Genomic DNA, 16,411 nt, shown 5'->3' with positions numbered 1-16,411 from the left:
ACAGTTTTCTGCACTCCTGGGGCTGGGTTTGAGGTTAGTGAACCTTTGGTCCACAAGTGGCTCCTGACACTGACTATTATATTTACTCCAGGAGGCAGGAAGGCAGTGACCTTTCTACACCATCTTGAAAATTGTGTCTTAGACAGTGTTCATGCTGCAAAGAATGTTTTCCAACTGTATGATTTTTACTGAAAACATAAAGGGCAATTCTCTAAGGGGTGCCTAGATTTAGGCGCCAATTGTGTGAACTAATTTAGAGAATAGGCACACTTATGTGTGAATGATCTCACATATTAACCAAAAGAAAGTGAGGCGAATGCAAGGAGGATTCCAAAATAGAACTTTATTGTAGTAGTCATATAAATTAACCCAACACGGCCGTGTTTTGGAATGTAGGCCTTCCTCAGGGGTCAATGAACCATTATATTTGGTGTTGATGAAGCATAGACTTTGATCCAGAAGGTATCACAGTCTGTTTCTTTCAGAAATCTCGTTTTCAAGATGAAGAGCAAACATAACAGCTCTGTAACAACAACTCTGCAAAAACAACTCTCTGAGAATCCAGTGAGATGACCTGCTTCCGGAGTCTGCCCGTGATGTATGAATGAGTGGAAAGATGTTGTTAGCAGTGTATACCTCTCAGGCTAAATCACTACAGATCTGCTCAAAACTCATAAAGACATTATACTTCTCCATCTGTCTACACATATGTATGTACTGCAAATCACTTAGGGGTCCTTCTACTAAGCTGTGGAAAGCATTAATGCGTGTGCTACCCACACACTAAAAAAATAACATTTATTTTGTGATGCAGGGGGCATGTCTAAGGCAGAGAGTGGGTGCATCTATGCAAATTAGTTTAATGCATCGGCATTGTCACACGCTAACTGATAACAATGCTGATTGGCTTGTTAAGCCAATTTAGCTATGTGCGTTGTTACAGATTATGCTTGGATTTCTGCGCGGATCTCTAGGTATACTATATAGAATCCATGGGTTAGCGCATAATTCCCTACCGCCTACAAAATTGGTGGCAGCAGGCTCATGCGCTAATGGGAAAATAACATTTGGCCATTGATGGGAAAAATCTGAAAATCAGCCAGTTTGTCCCTGCAGAAAAATGGCCTTTGTGCGCAGGAAAGACCCATATAAGGGTGCGCTAAGGCTACTTTTTGTGACAGCTTAATAACAGGGCCTTTTAGTGTGATGTAGCTATTAACATGGGGAAATATGACAGAATTTTAAAGTCTTCCTTTCACCATCATCAATGTTAATTTTTAATTGGAGAAAAAATGTAAAGTGAAAAAAAAATGAAAGGTAAGAATATACTTTATTGATGTAATGTGTTGTCAGAGATGGGTAGTAACAAAGTACTTGTTACATTACTTAAGTACAATAGGTAGTACTTTTACTTGTAAAGAGTTACATTTTTTTGCAACACTTTTTACTTGTAACAAGTTACATTTAAAGGGTAGCCTAATGGTTAGTGCAGCAGGCTTTAATCCTGACTATCTGGGTTCAATTCCCACTGTAGCTCCTTGTGACCCTGGGCAAGTCACTTAGCCCTCCACTGCTCTAGGGACAAAGAAAGTACCTGCATATAATGTGTACAGCGTTGCATACATCTAGTAGTGCTATAGAAATGATTAGTACTAGTGAGCTGTACTTAGTAACAAAGTACAACTCTGGAAAGTAGTTTTAAAAAAAGTATTTTTCATCCCCTTGCTTCTCTCCCTCTACAGGCTTTCCAAGCGATGTCAGACGTGGCTTGCAGCTGATTGGACCCGCCAAGATCCAAAATAGCTGAGCTGGAGCCAAAAGTTTGAACCCAATCAGATACAAGCCAGGGTCTGACATCACCTGGAAACACTAGTGCCTGCCCTCTATGCCTGCCCAGAACAGTTGTTGATTGGCTATTATTTTGTTGTTGTCAGGCTCAGCTGCCTCCCCAGCTTGAACTCCACCTTCAATGTGTGCAGGATCCACTTCCTCTCCCCCTCCCATCCACCATAGCCCTGCAGCACAGTCTTGCTCCCTCCCTCCCGTTGCACCTCTGCTGGGCTCACGCTAATAAACTACCATGGGAGACACATGGGACCTGGCTCTCTGCAGTGCCACTAGTGCTTTCTGTGCCAAGTCCGCCTCCTCTGATATAAACTTCCAGGACTGGTGTAGGAAGTATTAACAGTGCTGCAGAGAGCCAGGTCCCATGCATATCCCATGGTAGTTTATATTTGCACGGTACAAAAGGACATGTCAATATTTCTGGTTTTTCGTTTTGCACTGTATGTAGAGTATGGCTTCTTGGGAGTTCAGTTTAATTTTTGTCTACATATTTCTATTTTTAGTTTATGGTAACAATCTATACTTCATGAGGGGCTGCCTCTGTTCATCTGTGAAAAAGGCTGGGTATTCTGTTAACATCAAGTGTCTGTGTATGACTAATCTGTATTAATCCAGCTTGTTTTGTATAGGTATATTAATGTTGTTCTGCCCACTGCAATGCTTCAGGGTGTTGTTTTTTTCTAGGAAGAACATCGAATGACCCCCTGGAAATTAGCATGTGTACATACTAGATTCTGTAGTTCAACTTGTTAAGAATACTTTTTACTTAACAGATGTACTTTATTACTTTTACTTGAGTGTTTTTTGGGAATAAGACTTTCTACTTTTACTTCACTATTTTTGAAGACAGTACTTTTACTTTTTACTTAAGTACTTTTAAAAAGTAACAAACTCATCTCTGTATGTTGTATATTATTGATGCATTGTAATGCACATTGAACACATGATTTGCCCACAGAAAGTCATGACCCAACCAAAATTAGAAAACTAAGGCCTTCATTTACTAATTTGTGTTAATGATTTACAGTGTGTTAACACACATTAAGAGGTGAATTCTATATATGGTGCCAAAAAAATCAGCACCAAAAAAAGCACTATTCTATAAACCATGATTAAAGTTAGGTGTGTTTTATAGAATAGTGTTTGTGCCCTGGAATCATGCCTAACTTTAGGCACATAACCAATCAAAAACAGGATATCTACATTTGCAAAGATAAGTATTTAAACGGAGGAAAAAGCCTCAAATGAACCGCTAGGACACTCCTTTTGTTAATAAATCACTTTAGAGAGGCCTGCGGAATCATCACTGGCAAAAAAACCCTCCTGACTTGTTACTTTATTAAAGCTCTTCACATCAATTTCAAGCTGTCCAGTGTTAGTTGTAACTACCCACCGCCCGACTTTGGCCAAGGTTTTGGTACTGTTTCATTTTTGAAATTGATGTGAAGAGCTTTAATAAAGTAACAAGTCAGGAGGTTTTTTTTGCCAGTGATGATTCCGCAGGCCTCCCTAAAGTTGATTTATTAACAAAAGGAGTGTCCTAGCGGTTCGCTTGAGGCTTTTCCCTCCGTTTAAATACTTATCTTTGCAAATGTGAGCTGGTGGAGGGAAGAGGGGTTGGTGGTGGGGAGGCGAAGATAGTGGTGGGCAGACTTATACGGTCTGTGCCAGAGCCGGTGGTGGGAGGCGGGGCTGGTGGTCAGGAGGAGGGGATAGTGCTGGCCAGACTTATACGGTCTGTGCCCTGAAAAAGACAGGTACAAATCAAGGTAAGGTAGACTGGATGGACCGTAGGGTCTTTTTCTGCCATCATCTACTATGTTACTATGTATGTTACTATGTAGATATCCTGTTTTTGATTGGTTATTAGAATTAAATTGATATTCTACAAGCTTCACTTAGATTCTTAGATTTGACTTTAGGCACAGCCATTTCCACCAACTGAAATGTGGTATAAATCTTTGTGCCTAAATTATGCGTGTATTCTCTTTATTCTATAACTATGCATGTAAATTTTAGAAATGCCCTCGCATTCCGCCCCTGTTCCACACATGACCCTCCCTTTCTGTGCTCCCTTTTTTTAACTCATGTTTAAAACTTAGGTGTGGATCCCGCGCCTAAATTTACATGCATATAGTTCAATTAAATCTAATTAGTGCCAATAATTGCTTGTTAACAAGTCAATTACTGGCTCTAATTAGCTCATTCAATTAAATTGGACACACAATTTTTTTTGCAATTTTTATAGAATTTGTTGGTAAGTGCACGGTTAGTAAATAGATCTCACAGATAATATGGGGGATTGCATAGTAAATGAGGGCCTGTCATAAACTAAAGAAAATGGGGATTATTCATGAACATGTGTCATTATTAAAATTTGGCTGCTTGTGATGGTCATGCAATGATCAGTGATAGTAGAGATGTATGCTTGAGCCTCCCTCGGAGTTGTGCAACCAGTCAAAGAAGGGCTCCAGGCTATACTGCAGTTCATATCATAAAATATTTGACCTTTTGAGGAGGTCTTGATTTATTTTGGAACATGATTGCAAATGATTTCTGAATTATTGTTAGAGGAGGTAATACGATGCTTTAAAATATCAACTGAAATATCTATCTATATAATTAGCTGATTTAGATCATGGCTTTATTTTTCTTCTTACAACTATTTGGTTAATGGGTGCATAGCTGAAATGCTTAGAATAATTCACTTTGAGATGTTCAGCATGTTCAGACAACAGATGTGTTTAGTGGTGTAGCTCTACAGCACTCAGAGACTGATTATACTCAACTCTGGGAAAAAGCCAGAGGGACACACATGAAAGACGAAGCAGAACAGACGAGAGAACTGCTTGTAAGTCATAGCAATCTGAGACAAAGGATTGACATGAAGTAGTTTTAAAACTATAGGGTTGAGAAGGACTCGAAAAGAAAGTAAAAATGACCCAGTAAAGTGAGGTGAAATAAAACATTTTAAAACAAGGTAACCCTATCAGAGTGTATCCTGCCATTATGCTCAGTGTTTTCAATCCAGTTTTTTTGCTAAGGGATGCAATGCCAGATTTATTGTAGGAGGAACAAAATTAATTTTTGATCCAAGGCCAGCTTAGTGGTATGGTGGGAGTAAAGAACGTGCTTGTGGGTGCTTATTTTTTATATTAGTTTATTTGTACTGCTACTTCAGACCCCATTCTATGGCTAATCTTTAAAAAATGTAGGGGAAAATACCCTGATTAATGTGAATCTCTCAGTCAGAATAGATTTGGCCATAACTCAGCAGGTTTTAATATTGAAATGCATAGACTTTCAAATCCTACTTTCCCCAACATATATTCTTAATAATCTAAATCACAGGTATGGAGTAGCAATTCTATAACAATAGAGCTAAGCAAGAGGTTTTCTCAGTGGCAGGCATATTACTATGACAGCAAAAGAAACAGAGCAGATGCAGTAGGCAGACACTAAAGAATATAGGAATCCTTGTAGAGTGTGATACCATTTAAAGGACTACGGAAGAAGAGGCTGTAGTGGCTGAACCTCTGCGACATCCTGTTGGCCCCTTAGAAAGCATCATAAGCTAGAAATTCTCTCCAGGACCAATGCAGCTACTAATATGCCATAGGAATGTTAAAGCCTTCAAGAAGCAGAACAATAAAAACTCTTTAAGGTGAATTCTATATAATAAAAAAAATTGGTGCTGAAAAAGTGTTATTCTATAAACTATTGTAATATCCTAAGGGAGGGTTGAAGGTGGGCCTGCAAAATAACACAGCCAGACAAAGGTATTTAAACAAAAAACAAGTGTTTTATTAATGAAATCCTGAGGCATGTTATGTCACAGGGCCAGGAACAGAAGGTGAAATGCCTCTGTAGTTCAGTAAATAGTCTTAAGCAGGCCCAGTGGCGTTCCTAGGGTGGCAGACACCCGGGGCGGCGCCCCTCCCCCCTGATGCAGCGTGGACCCCCCTGGCGAAAGACCCCCCCCGTGAAAGAGCCCCCCCGGGTGCATGCCGCTGGGAGGGGGGGGGGGGTGCCGCAGCGCGCGCCTGCTGTGAGTATACTAACTTTGCTTGTTCGCTGCAGCTCCCTCTGCCCCGGAACAGGAAGAAACCTGTTCCGGGGCAGAGGGAGCTGCAGCGAACGAGAGAAGTTAGTGAACTCTCGCAGCAGGCGCGCGCCGCGGCACCCCCCAGTGGCGTGCACCCGGGGCAGACCGCCCCCACCCCCCCCACCGCCCCCTCCCTTGGTACGCCACTGAGCAGGCCTCTTGCTGGCAAACCCAAAACACAGTTTGTGGCTGCTGGGGTAGTTGTGCCCCAAACACAGCCTGTAAATTCTTCTTCGTTCTTCTCCAAGTTCCATGTATGGCTCAAGCCGGATCTCAGAGCAAGACTTGCCAGTCTCAAATCAGAAAACAAAAGTAGGTTACCTCAGCCAGGTCACAATTATTAGATGTAGTGGCATATGCTGAGACTTCCGTTCTTCCTTTCCTGGGCCTCCTTAACCTCAGTTTGGCCCTGCCTTATACACTTTCTGGTTCTTACTCTACCTCTCCCAGCTCACTTCCTCCCAGGGTGAGACCAATGATCTTAAGGTGGCTCAGGCTATCTGAGAGACTATTCTTAAGGGTAAGGAGCAGTATTCTATAAACCCTCTCACATACCCTCCCCTTCAGCTCAACCATGCCCGGTTGAATGCCTGCCATTTCAGGGTTCACCTCCCAGGACAAATTGTCCACATTAGCATGCACTTGGCCCACCCAATGTTTCACCTGCTAGCTAAAGGGATGGAGGCTAAGGAACCAGCACATTATATGTGCATTTGAATCTTTATGTTGAGCCAGCCACTGAAGGGGTTGATGGTCGGTAACCAGCAGGAAGTTTTGGCCCAATATTGGAATATTGGAATATCTTCAGGTCCCACTTGACAGATAGAGCCTCCTTCTCAATTACCACAATTTTTCTCTCCTGGGAACAGCTTCTGACTAATGTATGCCACTGGGTGGTCTTCCCCATCTATTTCCTGGGCCAAAATAGTCCAGAGTCCAACCTCTAATGCATCAGTCTGCACGATGAAGGACCGGTTCCAGTTTGGGCTGACCAGCTCCAGCTCTAAGCAAATAACCCTTTTCAGAGTTTGGAAGGCAACATCCAACTCTTCAGTCCTGTGTATCCTCTCTGGAGCCTTCTTCTGCAGGAGGCGGGTCAGCAGTAATGCTTTCTCAGCAAACTCTGGAATAAACTGGTGGTAATAACCAATGAGCCTGAAGAAGGCTCATATTTACTTCTCCCTCTGGGGTACTGACACCTGGGTAATTGCCTCTACCTTCCAGATCTGGGGTCTCACTTGTCCTTTCCCAACCGAGTAAGTACTGGACTTCTTATCCTCCCAAGAAGCACTTTTGGTGATTCACTCTTAACCCAGTGGTCTGTAGAGCAGTATTGCTTTTACCTGGATGAGATGGGTCCTCCAATTTTTACTGCAGATGACAATGTTGTTTAAGTAGGCAGTCATGTAGTTGCCATGGGGTTTAAGTAGGAAATCCACAATGCACTAGTAGGTAGCTGGAGCTCCATAAAGGTCAAATGGTAGCACTGTGAACTGGAACAAACCCTGGGGTGTTGAAAAGGCTGTCTTCTCCTTAGCAGCCGGGGTGAGAGTCTCTGCCAATAATGGTCAGGTCCGACATGAATCGGGCCCCTCTTAGCTGCTCAATGAGTTCATCCACCCTTGGCATTGGATAGGCCTACAGTTTAGAGACAGCAATCTCCTTCCGGAAATCAATACAAAACCGGAGGCTCCCATCCGACTTTGGAATCAACACAAAGGGAGGTGACCAATTACTGGTTGACTCCTTGATGACTCCCAGTTCCAGCATTCCAGTGACCTCTTTTGCAACAGCTTGCTGCTAGGCTTCTGGGATTCGATAGGGACGCTGTTGGACTACAACTCCTGGCTCAGTGATAATATCATGAGTTCCAAGGTGGGTCTGGCCTGGCACTCTGGAAAACACATCTTCATTCTGGTATACCAACTGCTCTAGATTGGCCTTCTGTGAGATGGTGTCACGTCTGTGGCCGTGACCACCCTCATACTTACCCTGTTTCTGGGAGTCAGTGGCTGTGCTGGCTTCTGCTTGTCTCTGTGTCTGTCTCTGTCTTAGTTTCTCTCTGGCTCTGTGTGCTGATTGCCCTACTGAACCTCACCTGTGTGGGCTTTGCCTCTTCCAAGATGGCTGCCGCTTCCTCCTCCTTGCCAGTATCCAAGATGGCTCCCGCTGTTCCTTCCTATGGGATGACTGCTTTGTGTGTCAAGCCTCTGTTTGGTTGCAAGGTGATTGCTGCACCTGTGGCTCTGGTGTTGAAGGGCTTTATTAGTGACTTGAAGACTACAGTCCTGGCCTTTGCATTGCCATTTCCTCGGCAGTGCCTTAGGTCCCGAGGTTAGTGTGCTGTTAGCACTGTTTGCTTTCCTTGTCTTGTGCTCTGTGGGTTTTCAGCCCTTCTGTGTTTATTGTTCTGTGGGCTTCCTATCCTTCTGTGTTATTTGCTTTGTGGGTTTCCAGCCCTTCTGTGTTTATTGCTTTGTGGGCTTCCTACCCTTCTGTGTTATTTGCTCTGTGGGTTTTCTGCCCTTCTGTGTTTATTGCTTTGTGGGTTTCCAGCCCTTCTGTGTTTATTGCTCTGTGGGGTTCCAGCCCTTCTGTGTTTATTGCTCTGTGGGTTTTCTGCCCTTCTGTGTTATTTGCTCTGTGGGTTTTCTGCCCTTCTGTGTTATTTGCTCTGTGGGTTTTCTGCCCTTCTGTGTTTATTGCTTTGTGGGTTTCCAGCCCTTCTGTGTTTATTGCTTTGTGGGTTTCCAGCCCTTCTGTGGTTATTGCTCTGTGGGTTTTCTGCCCTTCTGTGTTTATTGCTTTGTGGGTTTCCAGCCCTTCTGTGGTTATTGCTCTGTGGGTTTTCTGCCCTTCTGTGTTTATTGCTTTGTGGGTTTCCAGCCCTTCTGTGGTTATTGCTTTGTGGGTTTCCAGCCCTTCTGTGTTTATTGCTTTGTGGGTTTCCAGCCCTTCTGTGGTTATTGCTCTGTGGGTTTTCTGCCCTTCTGTGTTTATTGCTTTGTGGGTTTCCAGCCCTTCTGTGGTTATTGCTTTGTGGGTTTCCAGCCCTTCTGTGTTTATTGCTTTGTGGGTTTCCAGCCCTTCTGTGACCATTGCTTTGAACCTGCCTACTGCCAGAACCCGGACATTCCCTGCCTGTCTGCCTTGCCATCGCCTAGGGGCCAGGGGGCACTCCTGGACCTTCATTCCTGCGGTTCCTGTAAGTCCTACCGGCTGCCAGAACCTGAGGGCTCAACCCGAGGGGGAAGGCAGTCAAGTGTAGGTGAAGCCTAGGTCCAGTGGGTTCCAGTCCAGCGGGTTTCACTCCTGTATGTTCCAGTCCTGTGAGGCCACTCCAGTGTGTCCAGTCCAGTGGGCCCCACTCCAGTGTGCACCTGTCCGGTGCGTTCCAGTTCTGAGTATTCCTGTGTAGAACTCCAGTCCGGGGTTCCAGTCCAGTCTTGTCTCATCTCTACCTTGTAGGTGATCTTGCCTGCCACTGCCGCTCCACGGTAGTGGTCCAAGGACTCACGAAACCAGTGCTCCCGGGGAAGAAGCCTGACAGTGTGCCAAGGTCCTCGGGCACGCGACAGAATGCAAAGGCCATGAGTCCGGCAAGATCATCACTCCCAGTGGGCTGCCTGCCCATGAGTTCGTTCCCGGTGGACAATCCGGGTGCAGTTTCTGATTTTGACTCTGATCCTTATGTCAGCCCAGTTTCTTTTTTGGGTCCTTTTATGACGCTTCGGGAGTACCGAGATAAACTTTTGTCTGATCCAGCCCTGAAGGCTACTCCTGAAGCAGCAGCTGAAAGAAAGCGTCTCTGGTGGCGTCTGGTCCGCCATAGCCCAGTTTCTGACATGAATCCTGCTATCTCGCTCTGTGAGTACCGCCTCAGACTTCTGGAGGAGCCAGCTCTGCGGGATACTCCTGAAGCTGAGGCCGAAAGAAGACGCCGGGGAATTCCTCTGCTCAGGTCTCCTCAGCAGAGCAGCCTGCGGTACCATAGCGGGTTAGTTCCTATTCGGGATTCCAGTCCACCGGCGCTGAGTCCAGTCCAAGGAGAGTTTCAAGTGGAGTCTTCAAATCCTGTTCGAGTGAAGCCGCCAGTTAAGCCTCTGAGTTCGTTCCGAGGGACGGTCCTGACCAGGTCTCTGAGGTCAGGCCGAGTGAGGCGTCGCACCAAGCCCCTGACCCCAGTTCAAGTAGCGCTGCCTCCTAAGTCACTGAGTCCAGTCCAGGGGATGCTTCATACTGAACCTCCAATTGCAGTCCAAGTAACGAGGAAGCTTAAGTCTCCGAGGCCAGTCCGAGGAAGGCGTTTGATGGAGCCTCAGATTCCTATGCAAGTGGCGTTCCAGGTCGAGCCTTCAGTCCTCGTTCAAGTGGCACGCCCTTTGAAGTCTCTGAGTCCAGTCCGAGGGAAGCCTTCGATGGAGCCTCAGACTCCTGTGCAAGTGGCGCTTCGGGTCAAGTCTCCGGTTCTTGTTCAAGTGACCCGTCCAGTCAAGCCACTGAGTCCAGTTCGAGGGGGGCTTCTAACCAAGCCTCCGATGCCAGTCCACAGGGTGGTTCAGGTGGCACCTCCGCTTCCAGTCTGGAGGGTACCTCCAATCAAGCTCCGAAGGCCAGTTCGAGTGGTGCTTCAGACCGAGCCTCAGTTAAAGTCCAGTTCGCGGGGCGCTCCCAGCCAAGCTCCTGAGTCCAGTTTGAGGGGCCCTGCCAGTCAAGCTTCTGATTCCAGTCCGGGTTCCAGTCCCGGTTCAACTTCTGTTCCAAGTTCCAGTTCTAGCCAAGATGCTGAGTCTGTTCCAAGTTCCAGTTTCAGCCAAGATGCTGACCCTGCTCCTAGCTCCAGTTCCAGCCCAGATGCTGAGTCTGTTCCAAGTTCCAGTTCCAGCCAAGATGCTGACCCTGCTCCGAGCTCCAGTTCCAGCCAAAATGCTGAGTCAGTTCCAAGTTCCAGTTCCAGCCAAGATGCTGACCCTGCTCCGAGCTCCAGTTCCAGCCAAGATGCTGAGTCCGTTCCTAGTTCCACTTCCAGCCAAGATGCTGAGCCTGCTCTGAGTTCCAGTTCCAGTCAAGCTCCTGACGCACGCCTGGGTTCCAGTCCCGGTTTGCTTCTTGACTCTAGTCCGGGTCCCAGTCCCGGTTTGCTTCCTGAGTTCAGTCTGGGTTCCCTCAGAGAAGGGTTCCTTTTGAACATGGTTCCTCTTGATGCATCCAAGTTCCTGAGTTGGCCCAGCGGTGATTGGAAGGAGCCTCCTGTTGACAAGTTCCGCTCCTGTCTGCCAGTTTTGAACTTCTTTGTGACTTCCAGTCCAGTGATCCATGTCTGGGGGTTGACACCGATCAGAAGGTTTCACCACAGCTACCCCTGGACACCTGACCTCCTCAGGGAGACCGAGAGGGGGGTCTTGAGGAGGGGGTACTGTCACGTCTGTGGCCGTGACCACCCTCATACTTACCCTGTTTCTGGGAGTCAGTGGCTGTGCTGGCTTCTGCTTGTCTCTGTGTCTGTCTCTGTCTTAGTTTCTCTCTGGCTCTGTGTGCTGATTGCCCTACTGAACCTCACCTGTGTGGGCTTTGCCTCTTCCAAGATGGCTGCCGCTTCCTCCTCCTTGCCAGTATCCAAGATGGCTCCCGCTGTTCCTTCCTATGGGATGACTGCTTTGTGTGTCAAGCCTCTGTTTGGTTGCAAGGTGATTGCTGCACCTGTGGCTCTGGTGTTGAAGGGCTTTATTAGTGACTTGAAGACTACAGTCCTGGCCTTTGCATTGCCATTTCCTCGGCAGTGCCTTAGGTCCCGAGGTTAGTGTGCTGTTAGCACTGTTTGCTTTCCTTGTCTTGTGCTCTGTGGGTTTTCAGCCCTTCTGTGTTTATTGTTCTGTGGGCTTCCTATCCTTCTGTGTTATTTGCTTTGTGGGTTTCCAGCCCTTCTGTGTTTATTGCTTTGTGGGCTTCCTACCCTTCTGTGTTATTTGCTCTGTGGGTTTTCTGCCCTTCTGTGTTTATTGCTTTGTGGGTTTCCAGCCCTTCTGTGTTTATTGCTCTGTGGGGTTCCAGCCCTTCTGTGTTTATTGCTCTGTGGGTTTTCTGCCCTTCTGTGTTTATTGCTTTGTGGGTTTCCAGCCCTTCTGTGGTTATTGCTCTGTGGGTTTTCTGCCCTTCTGTGTTTATTGCTTTGTGGGTTTCCAGCCCTTCTGTGGTTATTGCTTTGTGGGTTTCCAGCCCTTCTGTGTTTATTGCTTTGTGGGTTTCCACCCCTTCTGTGGTTATTGCTCTGTGGGTTTCCAGCCCTTCTGTGGTTATTGCTTTGTGGGTTTCCAGCCCTTCTGTGTTTATTGCTTTGTGGGTTTCCAGCCCTTCTGTGACCATTGCTTTGAACCTGCCTACTGCCAGAACCCGGACATTCCCTGCCTGTCTGCCTTGCCATCGCCTAGGGGCCAGGGGGCACTCCTGGACCTTCATTCCTGCGGTTCCTGTAAGTCCTACCGGCTGCCAGAACCTGAGGGCTCAACCCGAGGGGGAAGGCAGTCAAGTGTAGGTGAAGCCTAGGTCCAGTGGGTTCCAGTCCAGCGGGTTTCACTCCTGTATGTTCCAGTCCTGTGAGGCCACTCCAGTGTGTCCAGTCCAGCGGGCCCCACTCCAGTGCGCACCCGTCCGGTGCGTTCCAGTTCTGAGTATTCCTGTGTAGAACTCCAGTCCGGGGTTCCAGTCCAGTCTTGTCTCATCTCTACCTTGTAGGTGATCTTGCCTGCCACTGCCGCTCCACGGTAGTGGTCCAAGGACTCACGAAACCAGTGCTCCCGGGGAAGAAGCCTGACAGTGTGCCAAGGTCCTCGGGCACGCGACAGATGGAGAGCTGATTGCCAAATGGAACTTGCAAGGGTCCAGGTTCTGTCAAGACTTCTAGCCCAAAGTTGTCTCTTTGGACCAGGGCTGCAGTCATGTGGACCTACTTCTTCAACAAATTAAGGTGGAAGCACTTCACCTTGGCCCTCTTGTTAGGCTAGACCACTTTAAAATTGACAGGTCCTGTCTTTTCCACAAATTCATAAGGGCCTTGCCACTTGAATAATAGTTTACTCTCTGAGGAGGGTCAAAAAGGACAAAGATTCTATCCCCTGTCTGGAAGGTTCATTGTACTGCCTTCTGATTGTAGGCCCTGGCTTGACCCACTTAAGCCTTTTCCAAGCAGAGCTTGGCTGCCTCACTGGCCTTTTTTAGCCACTACTGCATGGTAAGCACATATTAGGCCAAGTTCCTTCCCAGACTGGGTTCCTTTTCCCAAGCATTCCTGAACCACATCCAGAATTCCCCCAGGTCTACTCCCATATAACAGTTCAAATGGAGAAAATCCTGACTAACTCTGGGGCACCTCCTGGACTGCGAATAGCATATATGGGGGTAGAGAATCCCAGGTTTTTTTCCCATCTTTGGCATGATCAGCAGGGATCAGCAACAGCCACTGGCCATGTAGGAGCTGCAGCTCCTCAACATGGAAGGCAAACCAACTGCCCACCATGATTTGGAACTCCCCTGCAAGTGAAAGCAAGATCATGAGAGGAAGCTTTACCCCTACAGACCGATGTCAGATGCTACGGGTTCTTCATTGCAGTGCTCAAAGGCATGCTGCCATTTGGCGCAACACCTAAGGTGCAAGTCATAGGCACACGCCTTTGTGCCGCATCTGGTGCAGTGGCAATGCTTGGAGTGATAACTTGCTCTTCACTGCTTCTCGATCTCTAATCTTCTCTCTCTCTCTCCTGGAACAACTTTCACCTTTCCATCTACAACCCAATCTCACAAGGCAGATGGAAGATAGACAACACAACTGAAAGATCCTGAAGATTCTCAAAAATGGTACAAACCAAATTAATATTAATAGTTGTAGATAAGCAGAATATCAAACCCAAAACTTCATACCTGTAATCAAACAGATAGTACAACATTTAGGGCTGCTTATCTGAGTCATCGTGTTCAGCTACCTTCTCAACTAATTCCTCAATCAAAAGCCATGATTTCATCTCCTCCCCAAATTTCTCCATAGGTGTGCCACACCTTAGTGCATACCTTGACTAATAATGGGACCTGCCCATTTTTCATGACCTGCATCCTACACTTCACACTTAATTCCTTAAGGACCTGTTACCATGCGTTGGCTCCTTTTAATATGCCTTGCCCTCTTGGGCGCTTTCAAGGGCAATACCCCTGACATATCTGAGATCTGCAACATTCCTGTGGCTTACAACTCGATCAGGAAACCCAAATTCAGAAAACATCCTCCTTTCAAGGCCAGCCACTTGTTAGAGAGCATAGATACTGGTTATCATGATACCACCAAGGCCACTATCCATGAACTACCAACTAGGCCTATCTCCCATCAATCTTCACGCAACTGCTCTCAGCACCCTAAGACCCATTTTCTCTTGGAATTGCCCCACCGTGACTCAGTGCTTCATTATGGGAACAATCTAACCCCTTTTAGAGACCTCCTAGAATCTTCAGATCTGGGCTTCTTGATTATCACAGAGAACTGGCTTGCAGAAGCTGAAAGCTCTCTCCTGCCTCACCTAAAGCCTTCTGGCTATGATATCTTACACTCACCAAGACAAGGCAAAAGAGGGGGGCTTGCACTCATTTATAAGAGCTTTTTTTATGTTTCATTAGTCACCTCATACCAATCCACTGAACTGGAATACATGCAGTGCAAAATCAGTGATGACTCAAAATCCACAGTTCAGATTGGCCTGCTTCTCATATATCAACCATCAGGTTCCTGGCAAAAGGCTGAACACATATTGACTGAGATTATTTCATCCATTCTGTCTCAGTTCTCTAAAATAATCATCCTAGGTGATCTAAGTTTACATTTAGAGAACAATGCTGATATTTTAAATCTTGTTTAGAAATGAGTGTCCTCAATCTGCTTACCAATAGTGCAACCCATGAGCATGGCCACACCCTAGACTTTCTAATCTCCTATCCCATATGAATGGTAGAGAATATAAACAAATTTCTAGTAGATCTACCATGGTTTCTGTTAAGAAAAGCAAAATGATCAATTAAGTAACCCGGAGAATGCTTTAAAAGTCAAAACCACAATCTTAAACTGTATTTATATTCCCTTCCCTTTTGCCTTCAACTGTCGTAATTCTTTTCCTTAGTTTATTGTAAGCCGCTATGGGGCTGCGTTACGTAGCAAAACGCGGGGTATAAATAATGTAAAATAAAAATAAGTTTGATCAGTTAATTCAAATGGCAAGCAATTCCCTAGTTGGATCATTACCAACTACATTTCACCATTAACATTTGCTTATCATGCCCATCCAAACATAAACCCAGTAAACTGATAGCCACTAGAGGGAGAATAAATGAGTCCACCTTCAGCACCAAGCTAAAAGATTCTGTTACTCCTTGGAATCGAACTCAAGATTCAGTCAAATTCCCCTGGGATACCAAGGTAAATATCATTCTAGACAAAATCACTCCCTAATGCAAGTGACACAGAACTGTTTGAACTTATCGCTCATTACGATTTTTGGTAGGACAGCAAAGAGCTATAAGCCCAAACTGTTCCATGACACTCGCACCATTCAATCGTGGCTGTTATGATTTTCTGCACATAAAACAAATTTGTGCTTCATATAAACAAAACTTTATTAGACTCCTGATTCAGGTCCAATAGCCGAAACAGAGTCTGTGTCGAGTCGTTAGAAGATAGAAGAATAATGAGTTTGAAGTAACAGCTGTCCTTTGTTTTCTCCACTGCCTCTGCTTGGTTTGGACTTTTTTGCGGAATTTCCTTCTTCTGTGTTGTGTTGCATGCTAATGCTAACATTTGCACAAATCCACAAATAAAACAAATAGGAAAAAGCCCTTCCTTTTTGATGGTCATGCTACAAATGGGCTTAGCACATGGAAAAAGCCGCCTAAGCACATGCTAAGCCCATTTCTTAGTGCAGCTTAATAAAAGGGCCTCAACTGGATAACTAATCCAGTTAACTTCCACAAGTTATTGTTAGCAGCCTGATTTAACTGAATTCATTTTCTGAATACCTGGTAAAATTAACCACTGAACATCGACCTCATGGTATTCACAATCAACATCACAAAAACGATACTACAGGAGAGGGTAAAGGAATGATGATAAGCCAGGATTATGTTTGTCCCTGCTGCTTTGTAATATTTTTGGTACTCTTCGCGTAAGTTATTGCAAGCACTGGGCTTTTTATTTTTTATTACTTTTCCAGTACTGGGAGGGAAGGGAGTAAAGGGCAAGCCTTGCTGAATCTTATTCAGAGCTTACTGCCTGTTTTAAATTGACATTTAAAGAATAAATTGATACTAAATTCCCAGAAAATTGAACCTGATATTCAAAGGATTTATGCTCCTAATTTTGGGGCCCTTTTATTAAGCCACAGTAGGGCTACCACACGGATAGCATGTGCCAAATTGACTCTACCACTGGGA

This window comes from Microcaecilia unicolor, chromosome 1, assembly GCF_901765095.1.
Source record: "Microcaecilia unicolor chromosome 1, aMicUni1.1, whole genome shotgun sequence".
In the NCBI taxonomy this organism is placed as follows: domain Eukaryota; kingdom Metazoa; phylum Chordata; class Amphibia; order Gymnophiona; family Siphonopidae; genus Microcaecilia; species Microcaecilia unicolor.
This window is presented reverse-complemented; position numbering follows the sequence as displayed.